The sequence below is a fragment of the Temnothorax americanus genome, unplaced genomic scaffold (assembly GCF_048541705.1).
Source record: "Temnothorax americanus isolate GAGA-0224 unplaced genomic scaffold, ASM4854170v1 Scaffold39, whole genome shotgun sequence".
Lineage (NCBI taxonomy): Eukaryota > Metazoa > Arthropoda > Insecta > Hymenoptera > Formicidae > Temnothorax > Temnothorax americanus.
In genome coordinates this window covers 668,020-682,877 of record NW_027509536.1, presented here as the reverse complement: position 1 = coordinate 682,877, position 14,858 = coordinate 668,020, and the positions used below count along the sequence as shown (strand labels likewise).

Below are 14,858 nucleotides of genomic sequence, written 5' to 3'. Positions count from 1 at the left end.
AGAGATCCTCGAAAAGTAGAAAGCGAGCTCTCTACAATGAAGATCATCTCCCCTCGCCACCGACACGTCATGGTAGCACCCTTCCACGCACAGTTAAGTCAAATTATCTGGGCAGTTCTTGTTATGCGATCCCGACACCTTTCCGCCAAGGACCACGCACGAGACAGCCGTCACGTCTGAGAACGTGGAAATTAACGCAGTTATATGCTAATTATTAAAAAAGAACGATATTTTACGCGACGATCCCGAAACGCGAATTAACGCCCGATTATTTCCGCGATAACCGCGGTATCTCGACGCGTTCAGAGCCGGACAACTGACTCGATTTGCCCGATTAAGGACTTAGCCCCGCGTGGCCAGTTGAATAGTGTTCGACAGAGAGAAGAGAGATCCTCGAAAAGTAGAAAGCGAGCTTTCTACAATGAGGATCATCTCCCCTCGCCACCGACACGTCATGGTAGCACCCTTCCACGCACAGTTAAGTCAAATTATCTGGGCAGTTCTTGTTATGCGATCCCGACACCTTTCCGCCAAGGACCACGCACGAGACAGCCGTCACGTCTGAGAACGTGGAAATTAACGCAGTTATATGCTAATTATTAAAAAAGAACGATATTTTACGCGACGATCCCGAAACGCGAATTAACGCCCGATTATTTCCGCGATAATCGCGTTATCTCGACGCGTTCAGAGCCGGACAACTGACTCGATTTGCCCGATTAAGGACTTAACCCCGCGTGGCCAGTTGAATAGTGTTCGACAGAGAGAAGAGAGATCCTCGAAAAGTAGAAAGCGAGCTCTCTACAATGAGGATCATCTCCCCTCGCCACCGACACGTCATGGTAGCACCCTTCCACGCACAGTTAAGTCAAATTATCTGGGCAGTTCTTGTTATGCGATCCCGACACCTTTCCGCCAAGGACCACGCACGAGACAGCCGTCACGTCTGAGAACGTGGAAATTAACGCAGTTATATGCTAATTATTAAAAAAGAACGATATTTTACGCGACGATCCCGAAACGCGAATTAACGCCCGATTATTTTCGCGATAACCGCGTTATCTCGACGCGTTCAGAGCCGGACAACTGACTCGATTTGCCCGATTAAGGACTTAGCCTCGCGTGGCCAGTTGAAGTGTTCGACAGAGAGAAGAGAGATCCTCGAAAAGTAGAAAGCGAGCTTTCTACAATGAGGATCATCTCCCCTCGCCACCGACACGTCATGGTAGCACCCTTCCACGCACAGTTAAGTCAAGTTATCTGGGCAGTTCTTGTTATGCGATCCCGACACCTTTCCGCCAAGGACCACGCACGAGACAGCCGTCACGTCTGAGAACGTGGAAATTAACGCAGTTATATGCTAATTATTAAAAAAGAACGATATTTTACGCGACGATCCCGAAACGCGAATTAACGTTCGATTATTTCCGGCGGACTCAGACGGCAGAGAAACGACGGAATTCCGAATAATCCGACGACTTCAAACGACACTCGCAAAAATGAAACGCAACAAACCGTTTATACAATCGGCGACGATTGGATTTAGTTTCTCCGTTGTTCGGTAAGAGCGGAATAGCCTGTAAAAGATAAGATTACGTACACGTTTAGGTCGGTACACTTGATTGAGATATATAGGTATACAAGTACGCGAGAATAGAAATATGCGAGAATAATATACATATATATAATTTAAAAAAATGTATATAGAAATATATATGGAAATAATTTTTTTTAGTATGTGTGCCGTAAAATTATTTTTAAAAAACAAATTGAAAAAACAAATTAGGGTAAAATATTACATGTTTTGTTTACATAATTTTAAGTGATTATTAACAAATTTTAAAATTTGTTCAAAACTATTTCTGAAGGAACTATTTTTTTCAGGAGCTCATATTAGTGAGTACGGGAGTTAATTTTTTCGAGATACCTAAGCTAATGTCTAAAAATTCTGTCATATCACACTACTGATTAATTTTATAACTCGATTTTTGAATCGAAGAAATAGCATGGGCGTTGTCGCCAACTTATGCCGAAATTATTGCTTTTGGAAATCCGAGTTTAATACATTAATTCTGGTTGTGCAATAGGGACCATTAATTTTTAAAGAGGCGGTAAGAATGATCCATGTACGTACAAAGATCGTTACGATTCATCGCCCAGCTATTGCTTCCAAAAACGGAAATAACATGGTATTTATTAAATATTGCACAACATAATTTAACAAATATCTAATAACATAGACGCAGAGAAAGTTAGCGCAGGTTAGAAAATTATCCTTTAAATAATTTACTACCGTCGAACCATTTTATCAATATGTATGTGTAAGCGTATGTTTTCTTATTTATACTTTCAGCCCAACATATTCTAGTGGGCTGGAAATATAGATAAGTAAAGATAAATAGTTTCATAGATATCAGAAAAAATTATGGAAACAGTTAATTCTTGGTTACATTGCTGAAATGATGAAGAAGGTATAAGAAAAATTAAAATCGTATTGAAAACAAAATATTGGCACTTGAAAAATATAAAGTTTTTCTACAGATTTCTTTTTCACAAAGAAAAAACTGATACAGGATATTTATACATATATGCAAAATACAAATAAAGAATTGTCTTAGATAGGGAATAAGTTATATTAAATGAGTTATAGGCATGTGTTTCCTTTAATCCTTTCTCCAAATATTCGTTCGAGATTAGATATTTTATACATGCATTAGTGCAATCAAGCTACATGTATATCTATATGTATATAAAATATATTTATAGATATACGTGTAGCTTGATTGCACTAATTTACAAAATATTTAAATTATACAATATTAATGATAATACAGTTAACTGTGTGTAATACCCATTTATTGTGAAAGCAAATTTAAGACTCGATAACAATATATCAGTATCGCTAAAGAAGTATTTATATTTATCCGCTTTCACTGCTGATTCTTTCATACATATATTTTTTGCTTTAATTCCACCTTTTATCAATTAGCGAATTAGGATCTCTCATTGGCAATAATAAAATCAAACGAATATTGAACTTTCTTCTCAGCTGCGAGAAAAAGGACTACTCTCTTTTTTTGCGATAGAAATTACGCCTCCTTCTAAAGATCCCCCGTTTTTCTTTCATATCTTCCTGACTCCACTGTTAAATTTAGCCCGTCGATCGTGTTGCGAGTTTATGAGCAATTATTTCACATTCCGCGAACGCGTTCGCGGTATTTTATAGGCGCTCACGCGGCTAATTGATAATTACACCGTTCGGTTCGCGCCAAAGGTTCCCGCTGTCCGTGTGAAAATTGGCCGTCTTTATGTTTGCGTCGCTATACTATCTCGGAGGATTCGCTCACGCTGAAGGCCTTGATGATGGGTTGGGAAATTGCTTCTCGATCCCGTTGCACCGGCTCATGCGACACCGCGTGCATCTCAAAGCACGTCGGACGGTATTTGCCTATGTATTTATGACTTTTACGTGTCGTCGCGTTAAATTTCTCTAATGAGAGCAGACAGCGATGAGCCGGGATTTCCGCCAGGAAAGCTGCGTCCTTTTGCGGCAGATTTATTTGCTGATTAAGTTTAGATTAATCCAACTTTTTCAAAGCTAATACAGAACGTTTGAATGAATAATGATAATTTCAAGAAACACGCATTTATATATAGACGCACATACAGTATTCTTATTTAATGTTATTTATTAATTTAATGTTAATGGTTGGTTGTGGATATTAATTAACGATCTTTCAATAATAATGGTGTTTTGAAATAATGAAAGTATATACGCGACATAATTCTGAGGGTTATTAATTTAAACATTTAACTTTCTCTATTAGCGTATGAATATAAATGGTACAGATATCTGTATACTCAATTTATTATACTCAGACTGTTTTCTCTTTCAACAAACGTTTAATCAAATGACCGTTTCCCGCATGAGTTTAAAGCTTCACATCCATTAAGCTTATAATTGTGTGATTGTCGCAATGAACAATAATACGTATACATATATACGTGTATATGAACGAAATATTCAATGTTGGTGCGAACTATCGAGCGTGTGCAAAATTTCAATTTGTATCGCGTATTCGGCGTAATTAATATGTATGCAGAATGACAATGAAAGTTTGGTTTTGTATTTACGCATAATAAATTATTACAATAATTTTGTCGAAGGAGAAAGAAAAACGTCGGTTCTTCAATTTTCTTGTCTTGAAGACAAGCTGTCGATTTTGCTGTCGAAAAATGGTTCTTCGCGAATAGCGCGTTACGTTATTCCGCACACAATCAGCATATAATTCATATGGTATCAGACGTTTCAATATTAGATTTTAACAAACACATTAATTTGGGATCAATTGGACTAGCTCTGCGATTAGTAAATTCGTTGTCCATAATGAGTTTAAATAGTAACGTTTAAACTATTTTGCGTTGAATTCTATAATAGTAAAGGCCCTTTAACCCCCTACTCGTTTCTAATTCACGAACTATATTTGCCGTGGATAATGACACATGGGATGCAGCATCGAAGCAATTGAAAACGACCAATTCAGTGTCCAATTTACACGTTTAATTAGGTCCATTGCGACACTAATGAGCAGGAACATTTGTATAATTGAAAGTGAAGTGGATCCCATTTGTCGTGTTCGGTATTTTCATCTCGTTACGATATTTTCCGTTTTGTTCTCAATATAACAAGTTTTCTAATGTTTGAGATTTACATATATAAATGTATATGCTTCATCTGTCTGTTATCGTTTCTATTATTGTCCAAATGGAATATAATTTATAATACGAATAAAGTACAGATGAAAAGGATTGTAGTCGTGTCGCGTGTTGCAAATAATTTAATACAGCTTTAAAATATCTTACTGCAATGTATTTTCAAGTTGCCACTTTAAGTATAGAATATACATTTATAAGACAAATGTACCAATGCCGGGACACTTAAGTCCTATTATGTCTAGACACCTTTATCACTTTAGTTTTTAAGAATAACGTGAATTAAAAAATCAAAGATAAAAATATAATACAAAAAAAAATTTTTTTATTTTTGATTCTTTGATTTTAATTCGCGTTATAACTTATTTAAGGACTAAAATGATAAAAATATCCAGGCATAGGTATTATATGTGTCCAGGCACGTACATGGTACATTTATTACCTTAATATAATTTTGTTTTGCTATTTTTGGATAACACGTTCTTTATGCTGTCATCATTTAGAAGTTTAAAATCGAAACGATAAATAAATACAATAAAAATAATATTTAGAAAGAAAGTTGCATTTTATTCAACAACATCTCTCGTGAATTTATTCGTTGCTACATTTACCTTTTCTGTCGTTGACTCGATATCGTCATATATCGCTGTGCCGCAGTCGCCGCTTGTCGAGCGGAAATGAAATTGAAGGAAATGGACGAGAATAATATCGTTTTGGTTCGGCGAATTACTTAAGAGTGAAATGGCACGGACGTCGGGGTCGGGGAGATGCATCGAAGTCGCACGAAAGGCAGTTGCGAAACAGTAAGGTGGAAGGAAAAACCTGAGCAATCGGGTCAACGGAGAGAGGTGTTCTCCAAAGAAGAACGCCGAAAGGAAGGAAACTTACGGCGAGAGAAAGGGCAAGAGAACGATTGAGTTTAAATCGATCGGAAAGATTAGAGATGACGAGACACGGCAGAAAGAACCTAGGTCGAAGGGAGAGTGGTTCTGGGAAGGAGGGGGAGGTCCTTGCAGGAGAAATCAATTTCGAATTAAAGTACCCACGATGGATTTGCCTCTTCGCCTCTGTTCTCCTTGTTCCTCATTTTACGTCGGTTATATAGAATGTCATCGCGGACATTGAACGCTTTCTGTATAGTGATTGATGCTAAAGGCCAAACGTAGAAGAATGCCGTCTGTTAAAATGAAGCGTTTCTCTACAAACTTTAACGATGCAAATTGAAAACAGCAACTTGTTCTTTGAATTCCAAAAGAATGTTACCTGAACGGAGTTTTAATTTACACACATGGTACTCAGATATTTAAAATAAAAGATGAATTGCGAGAAAAGGTGATTACGCGAGGAATTAAAAATTGATAAAAATACAATATAATTATACGCAATATTCCGCGGTGCTTCCCACCTTCGATTTTACAATATTCTCGCAGACCGTTTGAAATATTTTTCCATGGTATTTTTGCTTTTGTAAATGAAATTGTTGTTTAGACAAATATTCCGATTGAAAAATAACTATTTTATCGGATTGAATTCTTAATTTAAGCTTCAGAAACTTGGAGCGATGTTGACTCTCAATTTGCATCGTCTGAAACTGCAGCATTCTAGCAGTATCGAGTATCGTATATAAGGCAAAGTAGATACGTGACACGTTCGACTAATAATACGTGAATGTTGGAGATTTTAGTGCCAGAGAGAGAGAAAGAGAGAGAGAGAGAGAGAGAGAGAGAGAGAGAGAAGAGAGAGAGAAGTGCATACGTTGCGTATATGACGTAAAAAATATGGAGAAAAAAATCTTTTTATAGGACGCACACGTGACCGGAGTGCCTGGAGTATATTTGTAAAGAGTACGTTCAAACTCTGGCAAACGCGATAACGCACGAGGCGGAAAGAGGAAAACTCAGTTTATTTTATTGTTTATTTTAGCGCCGCTTTATTTTTCGCGAATAAATCGCCGATGATGTAACCCGCGAGTTTTGGGTACGCGCTATACGCGAGTTAGATAAAAAAATCAAGAGAATTGCATATTGCAAGAGTCCCGAGTGCTCTTTGTCAGATATCATAGTTTATATCATGAAGGTACGTTATCGTAAAAGTCTGTTTTCCTCAACAATTAATGAATCCGTTCGTAAGAACTCTTTGTGATTAATTACGCAGAAACAGTTTGCGAAATTTATAGATTTTTTAAGTAGAAATTCGATAGCGCAAAAGTGAAATGCTATAAGAGTAATAACAAATAATTTTAATTTAATTGATGCACAATGGTAAAATTCGTGAAATGAATGAAGAATGAACAAAAAGGATTCTGACAAATTATCGGGATAAACGATTTATATATCGGAAACTTGCAATTTATGTATGCATGGCTATTATTAACACATGAAGAAGTTTTGTTAGAACAATTGATAGAAGAAACGAGTTGAAAAAGTTAGTCGTGGAACATTAAGCTAACTAATCAAAACGTGCATAAATTTTCTCATAAAATTTGTATCAAGTGTGTAACATAATGAATGCGTATAATTTCATTTTAATTGTTTCATAATATCGCTTCAATCTAATACATTTTGCGATCTATATATAGCAGAAATTTACGATTACATCAAAATTGATAAAGTTATTTAAACGAATATAAATTAATAGTATTTCGCACTAGATATCGTGCCTTTCTCAGCAAAATATTAATTAATTTTAAATTAAACGTTTTAAAGTAATCTATCAAACTTTTTACATTTTGCAACAAATATCATTTGACGTTCGTTGACATATACTTGAAGATGCATTCGATATGCAGTTCACGTTGAAACATCTCGAATTAAATGGCTCTTTAAGGAGGTTCGATGGCTTCATCGGAGGGAGTAGTGGGACGGGGGGGTTCTGGAAACAGCGCACTAGCGTTTGAAATAGTGGGAATGAAGGGGATTGCTCTGATTGGTCGCCGCGTGCGTACATAATGCGTGTTGCTGTTCACGTCGTTCACGACCGTGGCAGTCTATAGCAGACGAAAAATCAAGCAATTTATGCTTTAATAATTAATTTTTCTACGAAATATGCGGTAACCTTCCCCTTTCTTTCGCTCATTTATTTGTAAATTATTAAGTTACATGTGCATATTTTTCTTTTCTTATCATTTGCATTTTTTCTTGCACTTATTTCATTCTGAAGGTATATGCAATATATCATTTCCCATAAAAACCTATGTTAAAAATGCAGCCAGTTTCATGAAATTTTAATATGTTGTTTTGTAATGCAAAATAGAATTATGTGAATTTTTTGGGAATTTTTTACCGTCCCGTTTTGAAAAAAATCTAATCCAAAAATTGTACTTTTTAAGTTTTTGGAGTAGATTTTTTTCAAAACGGGACGGTGAAAAATTCCTAAAAAATTCACATAATTCTATTTTGCATTCCAGAACAACATATTAAAATTTCATGAAACTCTGCATTTTGTTGCAGCCATCGAACCTCCTTAAGTTCTCTCCGCTTTGCCATCTTTTTGCGTCAGTAAAGTGCTCTTGTCGCAGACGGTATATCTGATGTTCAGGTATTCCATTATAATAATACGCTTCGTCGCCTTTCAATTCACGGTTCGCTTTTAAAAAGGTTCCGCGACCGGCTGTACGTACGCCGGTAGTCGCAAAAACACGGTTTATCACGAAGTAGATTAATGTTTTCGACTCTCATTTAGATCAGAACGCTGTTAGCTTATTCTGATGTAATGCCATGATGTATAATCCGCCTCTTGTGTACTCCGGCTAACGTTCATGAAAAAGATTACACACGGCCCTTGTGTTATATTATGTTGATTCTAACGCAGTAAACGAGGGAATAATACTGCACTCACTGAAATATTTCAAATTATACTTTTCCCATTTGCAGTCCGAGATTATTTTAACATAATAAAAAGTCATACATTAAAAGCAAATCACTATAAATTAATAATATTTATAAAAATAAAGAAACGGACGTTTCTCTACCGTAATCATATATACAAAGAACAATATAGGTAACTTTAATAAAGAATGATACGCATAATTAATTTGCATTTTTGCATAGCGCAAATATAGGGCAATGTAAGATATGTATTGAAGTAATATGTAAATATCTGGAGTTATATTTATATGGATTTAAAGTGTAAAATTAATTTTGTTTATCGTATATAGAAATCTAAAAGTTTTGAGATTTTTTAACACTTTTCTGTATGTATTTCTTTACACAACATGTTCTAAAATTATATTCCGATGTAAACGCAGTCACAATTGATAATTTTATGATCAATATTTTTTTTTTCTATGCTGTGATATAAATTAACATTGTGAAAGATAGGATATTTTTTGGAAAATATCTTTTGTTTCTTAAAAACATTCTGATGAATAATCTTTCACAACACGTTTTTCTAAACAACGAGATATTTTTGTTTGCCTGTAAAAGTTGCATCTACGTTTTCTTGAATAAAAACTGAATGCATTACTCCGTTTCGGAGTTTACTTGACACTCACACTCTGATGAATTAGATTATATAGAATTTGTCGTGTTATTGAGCTTTTCTTTGCAGGCGCGCTGAGCTGGAGCATGGAGCAAGATCCAAAACTCGGGAAACAAGAGTGGTCACTGGATTCCACATCGTACCGACAGTTTCTACACTTTCTACACACAGGTCGTCATACAACGCCCGTGGTCCATTCGTCTCTACCAGCATTGTTTTCCCGAACAATACGGACAATGCGAACAACTGCCTGAGGTTCGTACGACAAGCGTTCTCTCGCAGCGCAGCTCAAATTCTCCTTAATGTTAAGGTATAACACGCTGTTAATTACGCACCGGGTCAAAGGTTATTAACGACGGTACGACAAGAGAAGATTCGTCCTCGTTTCTGGGAAACAGTCTCAGTTCTCTCTCTCTCTCTCTCTCTCTCTCTCTCTCTCTCTCTCTCTCTCTCTCTCTCTCTCTCTCTCTCTCTCTCTCTTTCTCTCTCTCAGTTAAGCTGAGTTATATAAAAGCGCGATGAACTGCTTCCGAAAATGAAAAAGAATCCCTATTTATATATACTAATTTATTACATAATTAACGGTATAGTATAAAAAAATTGAATTACGTTGCGGGTAAGTTACACTTACGTAACTCTGAAAAATAAACGTAATATAACATAATCTCGGGCATAATCTACAAAATCCTAATTATATTATTAATAGCAAGATGTATTTATTAATTTATATTGCACTGTTTTATTATATATATACATATATATATATATATAGTATATATATATAGTTATATAAATAATATATATTTATATAATATAAATTTTATATATATTAATACATATTATATATTAATACATAACATAACAATTCATAAGACATGTTTATTGTATAAAAATTGCATAAAAATTTAATTTTAAAACCGAGAACATTAAGAGATGCATTAATATAACTTATTGCATCTATTACCGTTTTGAGCTGCTTAAAACGGCTAATGTTTAAATTTTTATGGCGGTATTTATATTTTAATATCATGTACGACGCACGTGCTTGCTTAAAAAAAAGATGTTTGCATTATGCAGCGTAGCACGATGGTCATTAAAACGGGGGACATAAAATGCGGCGTAACGCTTTGCGAATACACGAAGAGGAGCTTCTTATCCCAATGTAATCGCTCTATCATAATCAGTCCCACATTTTCCACCCTCGTCGTTAATGACGACGAATCGCGATCTTGACTCCGGTTTCTTTCACGATAAACCGGGAAATGGTCTAATGAAAATATTTATAATTTTCCAGAAGAAGAACTTTGCCTAGCTATTCCATCAGAAGTCTCGCAATATGGCACATAATTAAGTTACGTTGCCGGTGTGCTCCGACTGCGTAAAGAGCGGCATCTTGCCAGCTCGTTATGAAGTCATGATGTTTTCCTTCAAGAAAAAGATGAAACTCGCGGAAATGGCACGAGAGCACGCAAACTCGTAGGAAATGGAAAATGCATCGCCCCACGCACGTGTTGACAAGACAGGAGAGAGAGAGAGAGAGAGAGAGAGAGAATGATATTCTAAGATCTCATTTCGTTTTTAATATCCTATGAGCTTCTTACATCACGCTTTTAATACACATAACGATACGTTAATTCTGCGTTATAAATTTAATTGGTTATAACGTAGTATAGTGAGAATATAGATAAAAACGAGAGGTTTCGTGAAAATTTCGTTTCAAGAGAAATCTTTGCGATAATTTCAAAAATAAAATCTGCAATAAAAATAATTTACTGGCAATGTGATATCCTACATGAAATTATGGTACATATTTTTTAGAAATGACAACTAATGTGTATATGTAAAAATTTAAATATTAGTGCATATAAATAGTTACAATTTTTTCGTAGAAAATATATACAGATTATGATACCCGCTAATTTATCGAAACTAAAGGGGACACATTTTTGTCAATTATTTTAAAAAAATATTTTTATTCTCTATTATATGTGAAATAAGTTTAATTTATTTGGATAATTAGGATAAATATAAAAAGAGAGCACACATCTTAAAAAATGTCCCTAATATGAAAAGTAAAAATAAGCGGTAAACAAGAGGTTCATATTAAACGCATCGTCATGTTTAACTATGACAAAAGATCAGTATCGTTACACAGTTTGTATAAAGAGAACTTTTATGTTAATGGATGTTTACAACCTGAGCTTCACACAGTTCAAAGAAGTATAATGAAATACTGGACATAATGTACAACAGTGTTTTCTTTTACTAGTATTTATTTACAAAAGTTTAAAATTGCCGGAGTAAATGTAACAATATAGTTTATTAATTATTCATATTTATCAGAAAAGATACTTAGTTTCATAACGAATGTTAAATTGTATTAAATTTAAATGTAGTATGAAAAAAAGGGTTTATATATTGTCAGTAGAGTCTTGGCTCTTGCCTAATAAAAAAAAACCTTTTATTCTTTTGTTTATATTTTTATATGTATAATATACAGACGAAAGCTAAACAGGTCTATTATATCTTGATCAAAGAGAACTGATTAAATTCTACATAATTAATGTTTGGGTAATCAGGACCGGCCGCGGCGCGATGAATTCATTCGAATCATTCGATTATTCCAACTGGAGGCAGTCGAATAGTACTGCATGCGGCAGGGATATCTTGCTGGGTTTCCGCTTTTATTTTGTTAATAGAAATCATGAGTACACATTTCTCCGTAAAATCTCTTTCAATTTGTCCATACCACGTGGAATTACACGGAATTATGGAATGTATACATAACTGATGCGTGTGTGTGAAAAGGGGAAAAAGGGGATAATAATCTCACGCAACAACGCTATGCAATATAGCACAACAATACACATCGGTGCATCGATATCAATATATTTGATCGATAAGCTTCATGCTATTAAAAGTAAAACGAGAAGACTATAATCCATAAGTCGGACAACACGCGGCGCTGATAGAAATTGACGGCAGCGCGATTGGATATCTCCATCCCTCCCGTACCCTGCGCCATAAACGAACGTTCGATTAAACATTTTTAATTGCTTTCCTTCAATTAGCGGATTGTACAGGCGTCACGTGCAAGGCGTTCCGAACTCGCTCTCAGGCTGCCTGGTCCAAGGCTATCGCTCCATGTATTCCCGCCATCCCTTTTTCCGTCATTTCTCTCCCGTTTCACACATTCCCCGTCCTTTCTTTCCCACTCTCTCGAGCGCACACGTTCGCACGTATACACGCGCACGACATGCACTCTCCCAGTTTTCCTCTTCTCGCCTATTCCACAGATTATTCGGGTTAATCCGCCATTTCCACCGACCAACTTCTCCCTCCGACTCCCATCCCGAGTTGGCCCTCAACACCCGATTTCTGATTGACTTTTCGCCCTCGTGCGCGCTGACCGGCTCGCTCGCCGACCCCATTTTCAGCCTCGCGCCAGGCAGCAGCGTTTCGACGTCGTAAAACGGGACGACTATTATCGATAATGAAATATTGAACTGCTGTGTCCACTCCGATGGTAATTATCACTAATTACGACATTCGACGACCCACGAGAAAATATCGCGATCGTCGAGTTCGTGCGCGGAACTTAAACTCATTAGCGGAGTCGTGTTAGTTTAATCAAATTTTGCGACTCATGCCGTTTCTACCGTGCGCTCGCCATTTGACGACTTTTTCGAAAACCATAGTCGCTCGTTGCCGATTTGTTTAGCAATCTGTGGCAACACAGCACTCCGGTAATTGAGTTCCAAGCGACATCATTGCCTGATTGCATATAGACTGTGCGTATTTGTTCAAAATTTGTTGAACTTCCCAGTTATCGTTTAGTTTAGATACTCGCGGAATGAAGTGATGTTGCACGAGTGAGAAAAACTTTGCGTCGCAGTGAAAAGCAGAAGAAAGCACCCGAAACTATTTGATATTATGTAAAGTAACGTATATAACTTGCAAAAGTGTTTCAATTTCTTCTAAACTGTGATTAATCTCTTAAACACGGTGCGTTCTTCAGATATCATTTTACTTTCTGCAGAGATTTTGTTTTGTGTTTTATTTATCTTCCATATTTGATTAAACGTGCAAAAAACTTATCATCTTTTTTCCTAGCGATACTTAAAATGGAACCAACTACCCAAGAAATCAAAAATCCCAGCGAAACGTAATCACAATTAAGCTGTGAGCATTTTATTAATTTTCTGATATTGATATCATCTTTTCGCTTGTACAAATATTTGCAATGAAAACGCGTTTGTTTTTCCAAGTATCACCCACTCTTCGAGAAGCTTTTTAACTCGCTGAATAAACAACGATAAAAATAAAGCTTTGTTATCCCGGGAATCACCGCTAATTACCGGGGCACGTAATCGGCGGTGGCTGGATTACCGCCATTATTTTTCGCGCGATCGTTCCGTTTACGAACAATGCAAGCTCGCGTAAACACTGCGTTTTCGGCATGCTAACGGCGAGGTACCGTTTCATCGATTCGCGCGGCGTTCACGCCGACGAATCGACACGTTTCGAGTGCTACTTGTTTCCAATTAGCCATTGTCTGCCGAGCACAGTCATCGAACGTAAGAGGCGTTCTCTCGTCGCCTTTGAACAAATCGACACGGCCACGTTATCGCTGCAATTGTCGTTTCTGGTCGTCTCTAATTTCGAAGCAGCTCTAACAGCGCCTATTCTTCGTTCTCGCGCACTGCTGCACGAGCGCGACCGCTAATTAAAGGTATACGCAAACGCGTCCTATGTAGATCCGAATTCATGTTGCTATTACCTCGCGAGAACTATGAGATTGAAACAAAAGCACTCTAATCATGCGAATGCGCAGTCGCTTTACACATACTACCACTATGGTGTTGTATCTACTAATGCTAAAATGTATGGATCTGTGTTGCAGCTCCGATTTCACGAGATCATTTCTATCTATCTAACTACGATGCGTGCGCGTGTTTATTCACCTTAATAGCGACGTATTAGCAAAACCGATTGTTCGTAGATTTGAATTGTAATTAAATTATTCGTCAGATTTCCTGACAGCACTGTAAGAGTCGCCCTAAATTAGATATTTCATGGAAAAATTGATATCAAGATTATTTTATTAATTCTATAATTTTGAGTGGGTATACGTCAATCCGAAAAAGTCTTCTATAATCTTTAATATATTAACACAGCTATATATATATATATATATATATATATTCAACATTCAACAACTCTGACTTTGATTAGAATATTATTTCGTGCGAGTAACATACTTTGACAATTTTTTTAGCATTTTTAATTATTTTTCACGACATTTGAGATCGTATAATTGGAAAAGTAGTGGCATAAATCTGGATTGTTTTCGGCGTGTTTTACGTCGCCATAATGAAGAGCTGTCAAGTAGTTGGACAAGTTGCCAGATTACCTAGTTAAACGCAAGTTCGCGATCTAGGCTTTTACTGCCTTAATTTTAATATTCATTAAATATTATATAATCATAGAGTCGATTAAACTTGGTGCAGTTGCAATACCGAAATAAATAAAAATCCGACACGAAATACGTCCATGATGAATCGTCTTAAAACCGCCGGAGTTACTATCACATATTTTCTTATATAATATTAAATGGACGCATTTGGAGCTTGAGGATCCGCCGCGTTTTAGGAGGAAGAGGTAAG

General features: G+C 36.3%; 1 protein-coding gene across 1 annotated transcript in view; it reads left to right on the top strand.

Moving 5' to 3' along the window:
- The window catches only part of LOC143902209 (uncharacterized), a 451,988-nt gene that overhangs the window by 421,258 nt on the left and 15,872 nt on the right, over nt 1–14,858 (top strand). Inside the window, exon 2 of the transcript XR_013258297.1 lies at nt 9,262–9,447. The gene's annotated coding sequence lies outside the window, so the exon portion shown is untranslated. The remainder of the gene's footprint in view (nt 1–9,261; nt 9,448–14,858) is intronic.